At 39.8% G+C, this 19,843-nt stretch overlaps 1 protein-coding gene and 1 pseudogene across 1 annotated transcript in view; both read right to left on the reverse strand.

The window, feature by feature from the left end:
* The window catches only part of si:ch73-60h1.1 (calcium/calmodulin-dependent protein kinase type IV), a 205,063-nt gene that overhangs the window by 13,306 nt on the left and 171,914 nt on the right, over positions 1-19,843 (reverse strand). The window lies entirely within an intron of this gene.
* On the reverse strand, positions 799-915 carry LOC137021877 (5S ribosomal RNA; annotated as a pseudogene).

The following is a 19,843-nucleotide window of genomic DNA, read 5'->3' on the forward strand; positions in this document are numbered from 1 at the left end:
TACTTGGTGGACTGGGAAGGTTACGGTCCGGAGGAGAGAAGTTGGGTTCCTGCTAGAGACATTCTGGATCACTCCCTTATCGATGATTACAATCGGCAGGTAAGGAGTTCTGGGAACGCCGTGAGGCGTTCCTAGGAGAGGGGTACTGTCACGGTTCATGAATCCGCTGTCTCATTCTGGTGTCTGTGTGATGGTGTGGGTGTGTCACCTGATTGTTTTGTGTGGGCGTCGCCGCTGATTGTTGATCAGCGGCAGCTGTGAGCAATTACCATCTGCCTATATAACGCCTTGTCTTTCGTCTCTTGTTTGTCAGATCGTTGTACGGTGTCCGCGTGTTGTTTCCTGTGTTGCTTGTTGTGTGTTTCCCTGGACTGGATTTTGATTCATTGCTTCCTGGTTTTCGTGTTCTCGTTGGATTACTCTCTGGACTTCACGCACGGATTACTTCACGGACACTGCTCTTCGGTCATCACTCTTCACGGATCTTCACCGCCCATCGACGTCCCTGTGTTACCACTCTCCTGCTGACTGTTATATGTTCTTTGTGTATGTTGAATCTGACTACCTTCGGTGTGAAGCTCTATTAAAGAGATTTAACTTGCATCTGCATCCTTCCTTCATTCCGTGACAAGGACATCCTGGGATTTTTAATGACCACAGAGAGTCAGGACCTCGGTTTAACGTCTCATCCGAAGGACGGTGCTTTTTGACAGTATAGTGTCCCCATCACTATACTGGGGTGTTAGGACCCACACAGACCACAGGGTGAGCACCCCCTGCTGGCCTCACTAACACCTCTTCCAGCAGCAACCTAGTTTTCCCAGGAGGTCTCCCATCCAGGTACTAACCAGGCTCAGCCCTGCTTAGCTTCAGTGGGCAACCAGTCTTGGGCTACAGGGTGATATGGCTGCTGGCATATCACCCTGTACTGCTGTTATTAACCTGTTGTTATTAACCTGTCTCCATGTTTTAATACTATTAGGCAGTCCAATGCTCTGGTGGCTCTTGAATGCACCTTTCCTAAGCTCCAGATAACACCTTATTCTGTTGAAGAAAACTGTCAAAGATTTCATGATGGGAAAGAGCGGTTACCAGTGTGCACAAGGTGATTTCTCAATGACGGGTAAGATCCTCTTTGGCCAGACCGGGGATAACCTAAGGTAGGGGGTTACCGCCGCCACTGGGCATCTACCCTGAAGGGAGAGTGGAGCAGATGTCTGTGAGGCCAGCAGCATCATAAAGGGGGGATGACCTGTGAGAAGTTACAGCAGTCTGCCCCAAAAATGTTCCTCTACACCACTCCTAGGATGGCTTGTTTTTCATTGTGACAAGTGTCCACAACTTGATGCAAATATGCCAGGGGACACCCTGAGGAAAAAAGATTATTGATAAAGAGTTGATGGGAATGAGCTTTCAAGAGCCGACTGAGACCATGAGGTGATTGTCCGTAATTTCTGGGGATACCATAGCAAAATTTATTAACATGATGTTTGTTGGCCTATTGGCAAAAACCAGTATAGAAGTTTAGGATTCAGCATTATGATGAATCCCTGAATTCATGAGGCTGTGTTGATTTTGAACTAATATCATAGTTTTCACTCTTGCAGGTCATTAGACATGGCAGAGGAGGCATGGATAAGGCATGGTGGTGGCTAAAGATGAAGACCAATTTTGCAGATTGAAGAGAAAGTTAAGTGAATTCAGCATGTAACCCAAAGATAACTTTTAAAATGCTCCTAGTCTAAGTTACAGCCTTGTGAGGCTGTTGAAAATATTATTTGTGCAGTAAGAGAGAGAGACTGCTGGGGTAGAGGCAAGGATACTCTGTCTGTCCGTTATCAGCCTGCTAAAGCTTAAACAAAAAGCAATGAGATTAGAACTAAAACAATCCAGCTGACATTATATATATATATATATATATATATATATATATATATATATATATATATATATATATATATACAAAAGAATTATAATGAACAGACATGCTTTGAGACTGGAGAAGAGATCATGTAAAAACTAAGTAAAGAACTACAGAAAAAAATGTGTTTACGAGATTTTCGGTTTCGGTTTCTGAGCAACTGCGAATTTTAATTCACATTGTATCTCAAGACATTAGTGGATGATTAAGGAAATTATATTCTCAGCGTCGCGGCTGACTTATGCCTAAACTACAGTTGTTTTCAACACGTATCAGTTTATAATGCGCTCATTAGTATGCACGATTCGTGCAGTCGTCTGTAACAATGACAGATACTTCGTGTAACAGCCTTCAGCTATCGTCTATAATGAGTTCTGCTCCTTGTGCTCTTCCTTTGCGATGTTTTAAAACTCTGTATTTTATTGGTTGTTATTATTAAGTACATCATTGCCTGTAACAACTGAAATAAACCTGTATAAATGTTTTTGAGGACTTAGCTATATCTATTCTGGTATTGTTCTTAAATTCTTGTTCATTTTGATATGATGTAGGCCTATTGCTCTTCAAAAGGATTAAAATTATTTATGTTTAAGCTCACCAAGGTTGCATTTATTTAATCAAAAATAGGCAAAACAGTAATATATTGCAATTTGTGTTCTATTTTAATATCTTTTAAATGGCTGTTTATTCCTGTTCCTCCAGTCTTCAGTGTCACATGATCCTTCAGAAATCATTCTAATATGCTGTTTTGCTGCTCAAGAAACATGCTACTATTATCAGTGCTGAAAACAAGGAAACCATGATACAGTGCCTGTTGATTCACAGAACAGCAAGTTTGAAGAACAGTATTGAAATCTTTTGTAACATTAGAAATGTCTTTTTTTCCCCTTTAAAAAAAAAAAAAATCTATTTAATTAATCCTTGTTGAATAAACAAAACAAACAAACAAACAAACAAACAAACAAACAAACAAACAAACAACCAACTACAGTGATTCCAGACATTCAAATAGTAATTTAATGCAAATGAATTTGTGTAAATTATTTGGGGGCCACTGTCTGTAAAAAGATAACGTTTTGTTGTTATAAAAATAGTTTTAAGTAAATAAAGTCATTAAAATTCAAAAGAGAGGTAAAAATGTGATCTTTGACTAAAAATGTAATTTTTTGATCTGAGAATAGCTTTCTTATGTGTCATATTTTCATATATTAAGGGACTGCTACAGTAGCTAAAGTTTGTTGCTGGCAAGTCCATGCCCACATCTTTTTGTACAAAAACAAAATGTCATTAAATTGTCTCACGTAATATCATATGTTCACTCCATCACACATTATACAAAGCATCTATTAATCAAAAGCAAATCAAGGCCATATTGCCATCTTTATTCCAGGATTTGTGATATATGTTTTGACATAATTTAATTTTTTTTTTCTTTCAAAATTTCAATTTCAAAATTTCATGTGCCCCTAATTAAAACCCCATGAAGAACATTCATGTTTATGAACATTAATGACCAGTGAATTCGGGTTTACTGGGACACTTTTGGCCTTTGAGATGACTGGGAAAAAGTTTCCCGATCAATCTTAATATATGTCAAATAATGAATGTTTGTGTATCAAAATAAATTGTCCATTTATATCACTGATCATCATTGTATATCCAGGTAGACAAGTCACACATGGTCAAAACAACACATGGCATAGAATAACAAAAGGTTGCAAAAATCTTTATTAGGCCACTGATTTTAGACATTATTTCTTCAATTTCCAGAGGGTTGACCTAATTTTAAATCTTCATAAGGTTAGGTAACAGAAGAACATAGCAATAAATCATTGAAATGGCAGATGCATATTTTTTTAACAATATGTTATTTATTTATTTTCCCATTTATTTGTTATATGAAATCAGTATAATCTACTTCAACTCATTCAGGTGTTCTGGGATGCTTGGTTTTATTGAGTAATTGAAAACTTAAACCTTGTGGTGTCAGTGCATCTTTCTTAAATATATATAAACGGAAACCATGAAAAGACAATATATTTTCAGCAATATTTTCAGAATTTTTCACCAACCAGAAAACCAGAGCATATTAGTCTGAACAGGTAAGCTAACACATGTATAATCACACCAGTAGTCTGTAGATTACAAAAAATATTATGTCCACACACAGACATTTATATGGGATCAGCAGTTACATCGCAAGGTAGCCAATGGAAGAGCACAACTAGCTGAACTTAGACGATAGCTGAAGGTGGTCTGCTGTTACACAAAACGTCTGTCATTGTTACAGACGACTGCACAAATCGTGCATACTAATGACCACATTATAAACTGTTATGCTTTGAAAAGTGACGCTGAGAGTATAATTACCTTTATGGAATAATCCACTAATGTCTTGAGATACAATGTGAACTAAAATTCTCAGTTGCCTGTGCAATCGCGCATGTCTGCGAAACTCAATATTCATATAAACTCCGCCTTCTGAAACCGAAAATCTCAGAAACCGAAAATCTCGTTACACCGGCCACACACCCTGGCCGCGTGCAGGCCAAATTTTGAGACCACACAGACAGTCCGCGTGCAACAGCGCATGCGCAAGCAGTAGGCCTATAGAAGAGTCCACTAGGTGGTAATACGCACAGTATTGAGCACAGTGTTCAGCCATCAAAGAAGAGTGTGAAAAGACCGGTTTAACAACATGCTTGAAAAAAAGAGAAAAACACAGCGAACTTGACCAGCGTTTGTGCGAAGAGATTAGAAAGTAACCACATTTGTACAATTCATGTTTGAAAGTGTACAAAGACGTGTTTAGGGCGGCAAATTCATGGAGGGGCACAAGTAAAATATGGGAAAGGATGCACTTCTTTTCTTCACCGATCATGCCCAGTGAATGTCCCGTTGATGACAGTGCTGCTCTCCGATGTCTGGTAGAGCATAGAAAAAACTGTACTGCGCATGTGACGAACGCGGTCATCCGCGTGCATTCGTGGTGTACGGCGCGGACTCCGTGCCAAAATCAAGCTTCCGAACGACCGACCAATCGATCGATCGTACGTCAAACCGAACATCTATCCGAACGTCTTGTACTTTAAACGTCTAACTCAGCGTGTCGACCCACATGACGACCTGACGTGACGCCAGCGTCTTGAAATTAACTGGTTTTTAACCATAAGGTGCCAAGCTGATGTGTAAAGACTATAAATGGAGATTATAGGCACTAAATAAAGATATTTTATACCTAAATACTAAATCCTGGACACTACAGGCAATACACATCTAAAACAACACTAACACAAACATATTTGTTTCCTGAATCCATGTGCTCCTCCATTGTTTTACTTTCAAAAAGCAGACTGTCCATACAGACATTCTATATTCTTAAGTTGACTTATATTATCATTCTAACTTGTTAAGTTGGCTTGAAAAAGCCAACTTACTGAAATGCTTATTAAACTTATTAAGTTGGCTTGAAAGAGCCAACTTACTGATCTACTATTTAAGCTAATTATTAAGTTGGCTTGAAAAAGCCAACTTACTGATCTACTATTTAAGCTTATTAAGTTGGCTTGAAAAAGCCAACTTACTGTAATCCTATTTAAACTTATTATTATTATTATTATTATTAAGTTGGCTTGGAAAAGCCAACTTATTGTAATCCTATTTAAACTTATTAAGTTGGCTTGAAAAAGCCAACTTACTGATCTACTATTTAAGCTTATTAAGTTGGCTTGAAAGAGCCAACTTACTGATCTTCTATTTAAGCTTATTATTAAGTTGGCTTGAAAGAGCCAACTTACTGATCTTCTATTTAAGCTTATTATTAAGTTGGCTTGAAAGAGCCAACTTACTGATCTTCTATTTAAGCTTATTAATGGTGCTTGCCAAAGGCAAAGCTCCATTCTTATTCTCCTGCATACTTATTCTTCTTCTTCTTCTTCTTCCACTTTTTTTTCTGCGCGCTACTCCTCCCGCAGTTTTTGTCCTAGACCCATGAATGAGGTGTCAAATCGACCGGCTCATTGAGGAGAGGTGTGCTATGACTTTTATAAGCGATCGAGTTTACGATGTTCGTTCTGCGGGCGAAAAAGTAGCGGAAAAAATCCCATAGACTTTGCATTGTGACAAACTTTGACGAGTCATAGCTCCTAACGAGAATTTCGTAGAAACATGTGGGTCAACACGATTGAAGGGGCTGACAGGCTCTGTCAGACCATAGCTCAAAATGGGGTGTAAGTTGTACCCCTGGGGCACAAGAGCTGCCCAAAGTTGCCCCATAGACATACTATGGTGAAGCCGTGCCCATGAACCAGGAAGTAGTGTGTTTTTCCTACTATGGGAAATTACATAGGGATTTTGTATTGAACATAGCTCTGGAACACAATGACATAGAGACAAGGGGGTGGGCTCATTTCACTCAGGTGACCAATCAGTCTCTCAGGATCATTAAGAAGCTATCAAGCCACGCCCTAGCAACCATATAGAGCACCATAGCAACAAGTTCCATAGACTTCCATTGAAAAAGATCAAAGGAATATCTTTGGATAGGAGTGTCGTACAAACATGAGGGTGGGCTCATTTGACTCGAGGCAGCAAACGGCCAATCACGAATCACCTTAAAGACATCATAGCCACGCCTTAGCAACCATTTAGAGCACCCTAGCAACCCAAAGCATAGGCAGATATCTTCAAATCTGAATATCATAGAGGCATGGGGGTTGGTTTATATCATTCATACTGGCAAGCAGCCTTTGGTTTATCATTACTGGCCGCTGCCAAGCCACTCCCTAGCAACCAAACAGAGTACCCTAGCAACCGTTTAGCAAGATCTATATCTCTGCATCAGAACATCGTAAAGACATGGGGGTTGGTTTATATTGTCAAGCAGCCTTTGGAGTATCATCATTGGTAGCTGCCAAGCCACTCCTTAGCAACCAAACAGAGTACCCTAGCAACCGTTTAGCAAGATCTATATCTCTGCATCAGAGCATCATAGAGACATGGCGGTTGGCTCTTTTGACTCATGCTAGCAAACTGGACTTCCAACATGTTACACATGCTATCAGTGAATAGCTACATGCTAATAGTGATTAGCTTAGGGTTTAAACATGACACAAACTAGTAAGAATGTGTTAGCATCATGTTGGTAACATGCTAATTGTGTTAACATAATGCTAGTAGCATGCTAATCATGTTAGCATCATGCTAGCAAACATGCTAATTATGTTAGCATCTTGTTAAAAACCTGCTAACAATATGGTAACAATGCTAGCATCATGCTAGCATAATGCTAATCATGTTAGCATGTTGCTAGCATTATGCTAACATGATTAGCATCTTTCTAAAAACATGCTAGCAGCATGCTAAGGGTGTTAACATCATGCTAGCAACATGTTAATCATGTTAGCATTTTGCTAGCATTATGCTAACATGATTAGCATCTTTCTAAAAACATGCTAAGGGTGTTAGCATAATGCTAGCAACATGCTAATCATGTTAGCATCTTGCTAAAAACATCCTAACAGGACGGTAATTATGTTAGCATTATGCTAATCAAGAGTGCCGAGTTTTGCCACTGCAAGCACCATTCACATTTTCTTCAGGAAATGTACATTCTAGTTATTAATGGTGCTTGCCAAAGGCAAAGCTCCATTCTTATTCTTCTGCATACTTATTATTAATGGTGCTTGCCAAAGGCAAAGCTCCATTCTTATTCTTCTGCATACTTATTATTCTTCTTCTTCTTCTTCTGGACACAATTTCTGCGCGCTACTCCTCCCGCAGTTTTTGTCATAGACCCATGAATGAGGTGTCAAATCGACCGGCTCATTGAGGACAGGTGTGCTATGACTTTTATAAGCGATCGGGTGTACGATGTTCGTCCGGCGGGCGAAAAAGTAGCGAAAAAAATCCCATAGACTTTGCATTGGGACAAACTTTGATGAGTAATAGCTCCTAACGAGAATTTCATAGAAACATGTGGGTTACCACGTTTGAAGAGCCTGATAGGCTCTCTCAGACCATACCTCAAAATGGGGTGTAAGTTGTACCCCTGGGGCGCAAGATCTGCCCAAAGTTGCCCCATAGACATACTATGGTGAAGCCGTGCCCATGAACCAGGAAGTACTGTGTTTTTCCTACTATGGGAAATTACATAGGGATTTTGTATTGAACATAACTCTGGATCACAATGTCTTAAAGACAAGGGGGTGGGCTCATTTTACTCAGGCAACCAATCAGTGTCTCAGGTTCATTGTGAAGCTATCAAGCCACGCCCTAGCAACCATATAGAGCACCATAGCAACAAGTTCCATAGACTTCCATTGAAAAAGATCAAATGAATATCTTTGGATAGGAGTGTCATAGAAACATGAGGGTGGGCTCATTTGACTCGGGGCAGCAAACGGCCAATCACGAATCACCTTAAACACTTCATAGCCACGTCCTAGCAACCATTTAGAGCACCCTAGCAACCCAAAGCAAAGAGGGATATCTTCAAATCTGAATATCATAGAGGCATGGGGGTTGGTTTATATCATTCATACTGGCAAGCAGCCTTTGGTTTATCATTACTGGCAGCTGCCAAGCCACTGCCTAGCAACCAAACAGAATACCCTAGCAACCGTTTTGCAAGATCTATATCTCTGCATCAGAACATCGTAAAGACATGGGGGTTGGTTTATATTGTCAAGCAGCCTTTGGAGTATCATCATTGGCAGCTGCCAAGCCACTCCCTAGCAACCAAACAGAGTACCCTAGCAACCGTTTTGAAACACCTATATTTCTGCATCAGAACATTATAGAGACATGGCGGTTGGCTCTTTTGACTCATGCTAGCAAACTGGACTTCCACCATGCTACACATGCTAGCAGTGTAGGCTAAGGCCTACATGCTAATAGTGATTAACTTAAGGTTTAAACATGACACAAACTAGTAAAAATGTGTTAGAATAATGCTAGTGGCATGTTAATTGTGTTAGCATGATGCTAGTAGCATGCTAATCATGTTAGCATCATGTTAGCAAACATGCTAATCATGTTAGCATCTTGTTAAATACATGCTAACAACATGGTAATCATGCTAGCATCATGCTAGCATTATGCTAATGATGTTAACATGTTGCTAGCATTATGCTAACATGATTAGCATCTTGTTAAAATCATGCTAACAACATGGTAATCATGCTAGCATCATGCTAGCATTATGCTAATCATGTTAGCATGTTTGCTAGCATTATGCTAACATGATTAGCATCTTGTTTAAAACATGCTAGCAGCATGCTTAGGGTGTTAGCATCATGCTAGCAAACATGCTAATCATGTTAGCATTTTGGTAAAAACATCCTAGCAGGACGGTAATTATGTTAGCATCATGCTAATCAAGAGTGCCGAGTTTTGCCACTGCAAGCACCATTCACATTTTCTTCAGGAAATGTACATTCTAGTATTGTAATTACTATTCACCTAGACAAAACTTTGGCGCGTAACTCGTCCCGCACCGTTTGTCGTAGACCCATGAATGAGGTGTCAAATCGACCGGCTTATTGAGGAGAGGTGTGCTATGACTTTTCTAAGCGATCGGGTGTACGATGTTTGCACAGCGGACGAAAAAAACGGCTGAAAAAAACTCCCATAGACTTAACAATGGGTCAAAATCTGTGAGATCATAGCTTTGGATCAGAAGGTCATAGAGACTTGGGGCTGGGATCTTTTGATTCGGCCAGCCAATAAGTAGTGACACAGCAACTTCATAGCCACACCCTAGCAACCGATTACAGCACCCTAGCAACCGGTGCCGAATTTTGCCACTGCAAGCACCATTCACATTTTCTTCAGGAAATGTACATTCTAGTTATTATTCTTCTTCTTAGACTAAAATTTCTAAATGCATCTCCTCCTAGACTGTTCAAGCTACAACCACCAAACTCGGACTAGACCTTCAGACTGTTCTGACTCGGGTTGCTATATCTTTTCAGACTGATCAGACTCACGGTTTTCCTAAAAAAGCTGATCAAAACTTGGAAAAATCCCATTGACTTTCATTGACGGAATGTTCAAATGAGCCAAGACTATTCAAACTCCAACTGTCAAAATTCAAATTTTGACAGTTGGAGAGGCTCATCAGACTCTATTAGCTGCCATTCTATGTACTATTTCTAATCCATTGAGACTCATTCAAACTTCCATTCTATCTAATATGTCTTTATCCATCTATTTCTCTTTCTAATCTATCTATCTATCTATCTATCTATCTATCTATCTATCTATCTATCTATCTATCTATCTATCTATCTATCAAACTAAATCTATCTATCTATCTATTTCTCTATCTATCTATCTATCTATCTATCTATCTATCTATCTATCTATCTATCTATTTCTCTTTCTAATCTATCTATCTATCTATCTATCTATCTATCAATCTATCTATCTATCTATCTATCTATCTATCAATCTATCTATCTATCTATCTATCTATCTTCTCATCTATCACTTCTCATCTATCTCTCTTCTCATCTATCACTTCTCATCTATCTCTTCTCATCTATCACTTCTCATCTATCTCTCTATCTATCTATCTATCTATCTATCTATCTATATATCTATCTATTTCTCTTTCTAATCTATCTATCTATCTATCTATCTACCTATCAAACTAAATCTATCTATCTATCTATCTATCTATCTATCTATCTATCTATCTATCTATCTATCTATTTCTCTTTCTTATGTATCTATCTATCTATCTATCTATCTATCTATCTATCTATCTTTCTTCTCATCTATCTTCTCATCTATCTATCTATCTTCTCATCTATCACTTCTCATCTATCTCTCTTCTCATCTATCACTTCTCATCTATCTCTCTATCTATCTATGATCAACTCTCATAGCAACCACCCAAACCAACCTAGCAACCACCCAGAACACCATGGCAACTGCATAGCAACCACACAAATCACCCTGGCATCATCCTAGCAACCAGCCTGGATACAATAGCAACCACATAGCAACACCATGGCAACCACCCCGAGTACCCTAGCAACCGCATAGCAACACCCTAGCAACCACCCCGAGTACCCTAGCAACCGCATAGCAACACCCTAGCAACCACCCCGAGTACCCTAGCAACCGCATAGCAACACCTTAGCAACCACCCAGAGTACCCTAGCAACACCTTAGCAACCACCCTGAGTACTCTAGGAACCGCATATGAACACCCTAGCAACCACCCCGAGTACCCTAGCAACTGCATAGCAACACCTTAGCAACCACCCCGAGTACCCTAGAAACCGCATAGCAACACCTTAGCAACCACCCCGAGTACCCTAGCAACACCTTAGCAACCACCCCGAGTACCCTAGCAACCGCATAGCAACACCCTAGCAACCACCCTGAGTACCCTAGCAACCGCATAGCAACACCCTAGCAACCACCCGAGTACCCTAGTAACCGCATAGCAACACCTTAGCAACCACCCTAGCACCCGAGTACCCTAGCAACCGCATAGCAACACCCTAGCAACCACCCCGAGTACCCTAGCAACCGCATAGCAACACCTTAGCAACCACCCCGAGTACCCTAGCAACTGCATAGCAACACCATAGCAACCAAACAGAGTGCCCTAGCAACCGTTTTGCAAGATCTATATCTCTGCATTAGAACATCGTAGAGACGTGGGGGTTGGTTTATATTGTCAAGTAGCCTTTGGAGTATGATCATTGGTAGCTGACAAGCCACTCCCTAGCAACCAAACAAAGCACCCTAGCAACCGTGTTGCAAGATCTATATTTCTTCATCAGAACATCGTAGAGACATGGCGGTTGGCTGTTTTGACTCATGCTAGCAATCTGTACTTCCAACATGCTACACATGCTAGTGAATAGCTACATGCTAATATTAATTAGCTAAGTGCTAAAGTAGACTAACTATCTATCTATCTAAACTACTAAACTTAAACTTTCAAACTTCAAACTTTCAAACTTTAAACTTTTAAAACTACTTCAAACATTCTGGACCAGCTTTTTCAAGCCAACTTAAAGTTTGTCTTCAAACTTTTTTATCTAGTTATTATTCTTCTTCTTAGACTAAAATTTCTAAATGCATCTCCTCCTAGACTGTTCAAGCTACAACCACCAAACTCGGACTAGACCTTCAGACTGTTCTGACTCGGGTTGCTATATCTTTTCAGACTGATCAGACTCACGGTTTTCCTAAAAAAGCTGATCAAAACTTGGAAAAATCCCATTGACTTTCATTGACGGAATGTTCAAATGAGCCAAGACTATTCAAACTCCAACTGTCAAAATTCAAATTTTGACAATTGGAGAGGCTCATCAGACTCTATTAGCTGCCATTCTATGTACTATTTCTAATCCATTGAGACTCATTCAAACTTCCACTCTATCTAATATGTCTTTATCTATCTATCTATCTATCTATCTATCTATCTATCTATCTATCTATCTAATCTATCTATCTATCTATCTATCTATCTATCTATCAAACTAAATCTATCTATCTATCTATTTCTCTTTCTAATCTATCTATCTATCTATCTATCTATCTATCTATCTATCTATTTCTCTTTCTAATCTATCTATCTCTATCTATCTATTTATCTATCTATCTATCTATCTATCTATCTATCAAACTATCTATCTATCTATCTATCTATCTATCTATCTATCTATCTATCTATCTATCCCTTCTCATCTATCTATCAATCTATCTTTCTTCTCATCTATCACTTCTCATCTATCTATATATCTCTATCTATCTTCTCATCTATCACTTCTCATCTATCTCTCTTCTCATCTATCACTTCTCATCTATCACTTCTCATCTATCTCTCTATCTATCTATGATCAACTCTCATAGCAACCACCCAAAACAACCTAGCAACCACCCAAACCAACCTAGCAACCACCCAGAACACCATGGCAACTGCATAGCAACCACACAAATCACCCTGGCATCATCCTAGCAACCAGTCTGGATACAATAGCAACCACATAGCAACACCATGGCAACCACCCCGAGTACCCTAGCAACCGCATAGCAACACCCTAGCAACCACCCCGAGTACCATAGCAACCGCATAGCAACACCTTAGCAACCACCCGAGTACCCTAGCAACCGCATAGCAACACCCTAGCAACCACCCTGAGTACCCTAGCAACCGCATAGCAACGCCTTAGCAACCACCCTAGCACCCGAGTACCCTAGCAACACCCTAGCAACCACCCCGAGTACCCTAGCAACCGCATAGCAACACCTTAGCAACCACCCCAAGTACCACAGCAACCGCATAGCAACACCCTAGCAACCACCCCGAGTACCCTAGCATCTGCATAGCAACACCATAGCAACCAAACAGAGTACCCTAGCAACCGCATAGCAACACCTTAGCAACCACCCCGAGTACCCTAGCAACCGCATAGCAACACTTTAGCAACCATCCTGAGTACCCTAGCAACCGCATAGCAACACCTTAGCAACCACCGCGAGTACCCTAGCAACCGCATAGCAACATCCTAGCAACCACCCCGAGTACCCTAGCAACCGCATAGCAACACCCTAGCAACCACCCGAGTACCCTAGCAACCGCATAGCAACACCTTAGCAACCACCCCAAGTACCATAGCAACCGCATAGCAACACCCTAGCAACCACCCCGAGTACCCTAGCAACCGCATAGCAACACCCTAGCCACCACCCCGAGTACCCTAGCAACCGCATAGCAAAACCTTAGAAACCACCCCGAGTACCCTAGCAACTGCATAGCAACACCATAGCAACCAAACAGAGGGCCCTAGCAACCATTTTGCAAAATCTGTATCTCTGCATCAGAACATCGTACAGACATGGGGGTTGGTTTATATTGTCAAGCAGTCTTTGGAGTATCATCATTGGTAGCTGGCAAGTCACTCCCTAGCAACCAAACAGTACCCTAGTAACCATTTTGCAAAATCTGTATCTCTGCATCAGAACATCGTCCAGACATGGGGGTTGGTTTATATTGTCAAGCAGCCTTTGGAGTATCATCACTGGTAGCTGCCAAGCCACTCCCTAGCAACCAAACAGAGTACCCTAGCAACCGTTTTGCAAAATCTATATCTCTGCATCAGTACATCGTAGAGACATGGCGGTTGGCTCTTTTGACTCATGCTAGCAATCTGGACTTCCAAAATGCTAGCAGTGAATAGCTACATGCTAATAGTGATTAGCTAAGTGCTAAAGTGGGCTAAGAACATGCTAATAACTCTATAAAAACTCCATAGTATCCATCTGTGACAACTACCAATCTATCTATCTATCTAATAAAACTTAAACTTTCAAACTTCAAACTTTTAAAACTTCTTCAAACTTTCTGGCTATGCTTTTTCAAGCCAACTTAAAGTTTGTCCTCAAACTTTTTTATCTAGTTATTCTTCTTCTTCTTAGACTAAATTTTAAATTGTATCTCCTCCTAGACTGTTCAAGCTACAAACACCAAACTCGGACTAGACCTTCAGACTGTTCTGACTCGGGTTGCTATATCTTTTTAGACTGATCCGACTTACGGTTTTCCTAAAAATGCTGATTAAACCTGGAAAAAACTCCCATTGACTTTCACTGAACTGCCTTGGCTGATCTGAACACTCCGTCCAACTGTCAAAATTCAAATTCAAACACACAGACTCAATTAAACTGCCATTCCTATTTCCAAGCCATTTAAACTCATTCAAACTCATTCAATCTATCTATCAAACTAAATCTATCTATCTATCTATATATCAAACTAAATCTATCTATCTATCAAACTAAATCTATCTATCTATCTATCTATCTATCTATCTATCAAACTTTATCTATCTATCTATCTATTTCTCTTTCTAATCTATCTATCTATCTATCTATCTATCTATCTATCTATCTATTTCTCTTTCTAATCTATCTATCTCTATCTATCTATTTATCTATCTATCTATCTATCTATCTATCTATCAAACTAAATCTATCTATCTATCCATCTATCAAACTTTATCTATCTATCTACCTAAATCTATCTATCCCTTCTCATCTATCTATCAATCTATCTTTCTTCTCATCTATCACTTCTCATCTATCTATATATATCTCTATCTATCTATCTCATCTATCTATCTATCTATCTCTCTTCTCATCTATCACTTCTCATCTATCACTTCTCATCTATCTCTCTATCTATCTATGATCAACTCTCATAGCAACCACCAGATCACCCAAGCAACCACACAGAGCACCCTAGCAACCGCATAGCAACCACCCAGAACAGCATAGCAACCTCCTAGAATATCCTAGCAACCTCATAGCAATACCCTAGCAACCACCCAAAGTACCTTAGCAACCGTATAACAACACCTTAGCAACCACCCGAGTACCCTAGCAACCATATAGCAACACCTTAGCAACCACCCCGAGTACCTTAGCAACCGTATAGCAAGACCTTAGCAACCACCCTAGCACCCGAGTACCCTAGCAACACCTTAGCAACCACCCCGAATACCCTAGCAACAGCATAGCAACACCTTAGCAACCACCCCGAATACCCTAGCAACCGTATAGCAACACCTTAGCAACCACCCCTATTACCATAGCAACCGCATAGCAACATCCTAGCAACCATCCCGAATACCCTAGCAACACCTTAGCAACCACCCCGAGTACCTTAGCAACCGTATAGCAAGACCTTAGCAACCGCATAGCAACACCTTAGCAACCACCCCGAATACCCTAGCAACAGCATAGCAACACCTTAGCAACCACCCCTAGTACCATAGCAACCGCATAGCAACACCTTAGCAACCACCCCGAATACCCTAGCAACAGCATAGCAACACCTTAGCAACCACCCCTAGTACCATAGCAACCGCATAACAACCCCCTAGCAACCACCCCGAATACCCTAGCAACCGTATAGCAACACCTTAGCAACCACCCCGAGTACCCTAGCAACTGCATAGCAACACCATAGCAACCAAACAGAGTGCCCTAGCAACCGTGTTGCAAGATCTATATTTCTGCATCAGAACATCGTAGAGACATGGCGGTTGGCTGTTTTGACTCATGCTAGCAATCTGTACTTCCAACATGCTACACATGCTAGTGAATAGCTACATGCTAATATTGATTAGCTAAGTGCTAAAGTGGGCTAAGAACATGCTAATAACTCTATAAAAACTCCATAGTATCCATCTGTGACAACTACCAATCTATCTATCTATCTAAACTACTAAACTTAAACTTTCAAACTTAAAACTTTTAAAACTACTTCAAAGTTTCTGGACCAGCTTTTTCAAGCCAACTTAAAGTTTGTCTTCAAACTTTTTTATCTAGTTATTATTCTTCTTCTTACCCTAAAATGATCAACTCTAACTCCTCCTAGAGCTTTAACTCTATAAACTCCAAACTCGGGTCAGACCTTCAAACTGTTCTGAAGTTAGTTGCTATATCTTTTCTAACTGATCCGACTCACGGTTTTCCTAAAAATGTCAATTTAAACTCGGAAAAATCCCATTGACTTTCATTGACCGACTGTTCGAATGAGCCAAGAGTACGGAAGCCCATTAGACTCAAAATTCAAATAGACTCAATTAAACTGCCATGCTATGTACTGTTTCTAATCCATTGAAACTCATTCAAACTCATCTATCTCTCACTAATATCTATCTCACTAATAACTATCTATCTATCCATCTAACTAATAACTATCTGACTAATATCTATCTAACTTATATCTAACTAATAACTATCTATCCATCTAACTAATATTTATCTAACTAATATCTATCTATCTAACTAATAACTATCCATCCAACTAATATCTATCTAACTAATAACCATCTATCCATCTAACTAATACCTATCTAACTAATAACTATCTATCTAACTATTAACTATCTAACTAATATCTATATAACTAACTAATATCTATCTATCTATCTATCTATCTATCTATCTATCTATCTATCTATCCAACTAATATCTATCTAAATAATAACTATCCAACTAATATCTATCTAAATAATAACTATCCAACTAATATCTATCTAAATAATAACTATCATCTAACTAATATCTATCTAACTAAAAACTATCTAACTATTAACTATCTAATTAATATCTACTGTATCTAACTAACTAATAACTATCAATCTATCTAATATCGAACTAATAACTATCTATCTATCTATCTATATATCTATCTATCTATCTATCTATCTATCTATCTATCTATCTATCTATCTATCTATCATCTATCTATCTATCTATCTATCTATCTATCCAACTAATATCTAACTAATAACTATCTAACTAATATCTATCTATCCATCTAACTAATATCTATCTAACTAATAAATATCATATATAGAAACTCCTAGCAACCTCATAGCAAAACCCTAGCAACCAAACAGAATACCCTAGCAACCGTTTTGCAAAATCTATATCTCTGCATCAGAACATCGTAAAGACATGGGGGTTGGTTTATATTGTCAAGCAGCCTTTGGAGTACCATCATTGGTAACTGCCAAGCCACTCCCTAGCAACCAAACAGAGTACCCTAGCAACCGTTTTGCAAGATCTATATCTCTGCATCAGAACATCGTACAGACATGGGGGTTGGTTTATATTGTCAAGTAGCCTTTGGAGTATCATCATTGGTAGCTGCCAAGCCACTCCCTAGCAACCAAACAGAGTACCCTAGCAACCGTTTTGCAAGATCTATATCTCTGCATCAGAACATCGTACAGACATGGGGGTTGGTTTATATTGTCAAGCAGCCTTTGGAGTATCATCATTGGTAGCTGGCAAGTCACTCTCTAGCAACCACCCAAAACAACATAGCCACCACCCAAAACAACATAGCAACCACCCAGAACACCATGGCAACTGCATAGCAACCACACAAATCACCATGGTATCGTCCTAGCAACCAGCCTGGATACAATAGCAACCACATAGCAACACCATGGCAACCACCCCGAGTACCCTAGCAACCACATAGCAACACCCTAGCAACCACCCGAGTACCCTAGCAACCGCATAGCAACATTTTAGCAACCACCCCGAGTACCCTAGCAACACCTTAGCAACCACCCTGAGTACCCTAGCAACCGCATAGCAACACCCTAGCAACCACCCCGAATACCCTAGCAACCGCATAGCAACACCCTAGCAACCACCCCGAGTACCCTAGCAACCGCATAGCAACACCCTAGCAACCACCCGAGTACCCTAGCAACCGCATAGCAAAACCTTAGCAACCACCCCAAGTACCATAGCAACCGCATAGCAACACCTTAGCAACCACCCCGAGTACCCTAGCAACACCTTAACAACCACCCCGAGTACCCTAGCAACCGCATAGCAACACCTTAGCAACCAACCCGAGTACCCTAGCAACCGCATAGCAACACCCTAGCAACCACCCCGAGTACCCTAGCAACCGCATAGCAACACCCTAGCAACCACCCCGAGTACCCTAGCCACCGCATAGCAACACCTTAGCAACCACCCCAAGTACCATATCAACCGCATAGCAACACCTTAGCAACCACCCCGAGTACCCTAGCAACTGCATAGCAACACCATAGCAACCAAACAGAGTGCCCTAGCAACCATTTTGCAAAATCTATATCTCTGCATCAGAACATCGTACAGACATGGGGGTTGGTTTATATTGTCAAGCAGCCTTTGGAGTCTCATCATTGGTAGCTGGCAAGTCACTCTCTAGCAACCAAACAGTACCCTAGTAACCATTTTGCAAAATCTGTATCTCTGCATCAGAACATCGTCCAGACATGGGGGTTGGTTTATATTGTCAAGCAGCCTTTGGAGTATCATCACTGGTAGCTGCCAAGCCACTCCCTAGCAACCAAACAGAGTACCCTAGCAACCGTTTTGCAAAATCTATATCTCTGCATCAGTACATCGTAGAGACATGGCGGTTGGCTCTTTTGACTCATGCTAGCAATCTGGACTTCCAACATGCTAGCAGTGAATAGCTACATGCTAATAGTGATTAGCTAAGTGCTAAAGTGGGCTAAGAACATGCTAATAACTCTATAAAAACTCCATAGTATCCATCTGTGACAACTACCAATCTATCTATCTAATAAAAACTTAAACTTTCAAACTTCAAACTTTTAAAACTTCTTCAAACTTTCTGGCTATGCTTTTGCAAGCCAACTTAAAGTTTGTCCTCAAACTTTTTTATCTAGTTAAGTTGGCTTGAAAAAAGCCAACTTATTGATATTCTATTTAAGCTTATTATTATTATTTTTCTTAGACTAAATTTCTCAACGCTACTCCTCCTAGACTGTTCAAGCTACAACCACCAAACTTGGACTAGACCTTCAGACTGTTCTGACTCGAGTTGCTATATCTTTTCAGACTGATCCGACTTACGGTTTTCCTAAAAATGCTGATTAAAACTGGAAAAAACTCCCATTGACTTTCATTGAACTGCCTTGGCTGATCTGAACATTCAACAACTGTCAAAAATTCAAATCTAAACACACTGAAGCCCATTAGACTTAATGAAGCTTCCATTCTATGTACTATTACTGAGCCATTCAAACTCATTCAGACTCTATCTATCTATCTATCTATCTATCTATCTATCTATCTATCTATCTATCTATCTATCACTTCTCATCTATCTATCTATAACTTCTCATCTATCTATCTATCTATCTATCTATCTATTAAAACTCATTCAAACTCATGAACTCTATCTATCTATCTATCTATCTATCTATCTATCTATCACTTCTCATCTATCTATCTATAACTTCTCATCTATCTATCTATCTATCTATCTATCTATCTATCTATCTATCTATTAAAACTCATTCAAACTCATGAACTCTATCTATCTATCTATCTATCTATCTATCT

This window comes from Chanodichthys erythropterus, chromosome 6 (genome assembly GCF_024489055.1).
Source record: "Chanodichthys erythropterus isolate Z2021 chromosome 6, ASM2448905v1, whole genome shotgun sequence".
In the NCBI taxonomy this organism is placed as follows: Eukaryota; Metazoa; Chordata; class Actinopteri; order Cypriniformes; family Xenocyprididae; genus Chanodichthys; species Chanodichthys erythropterus.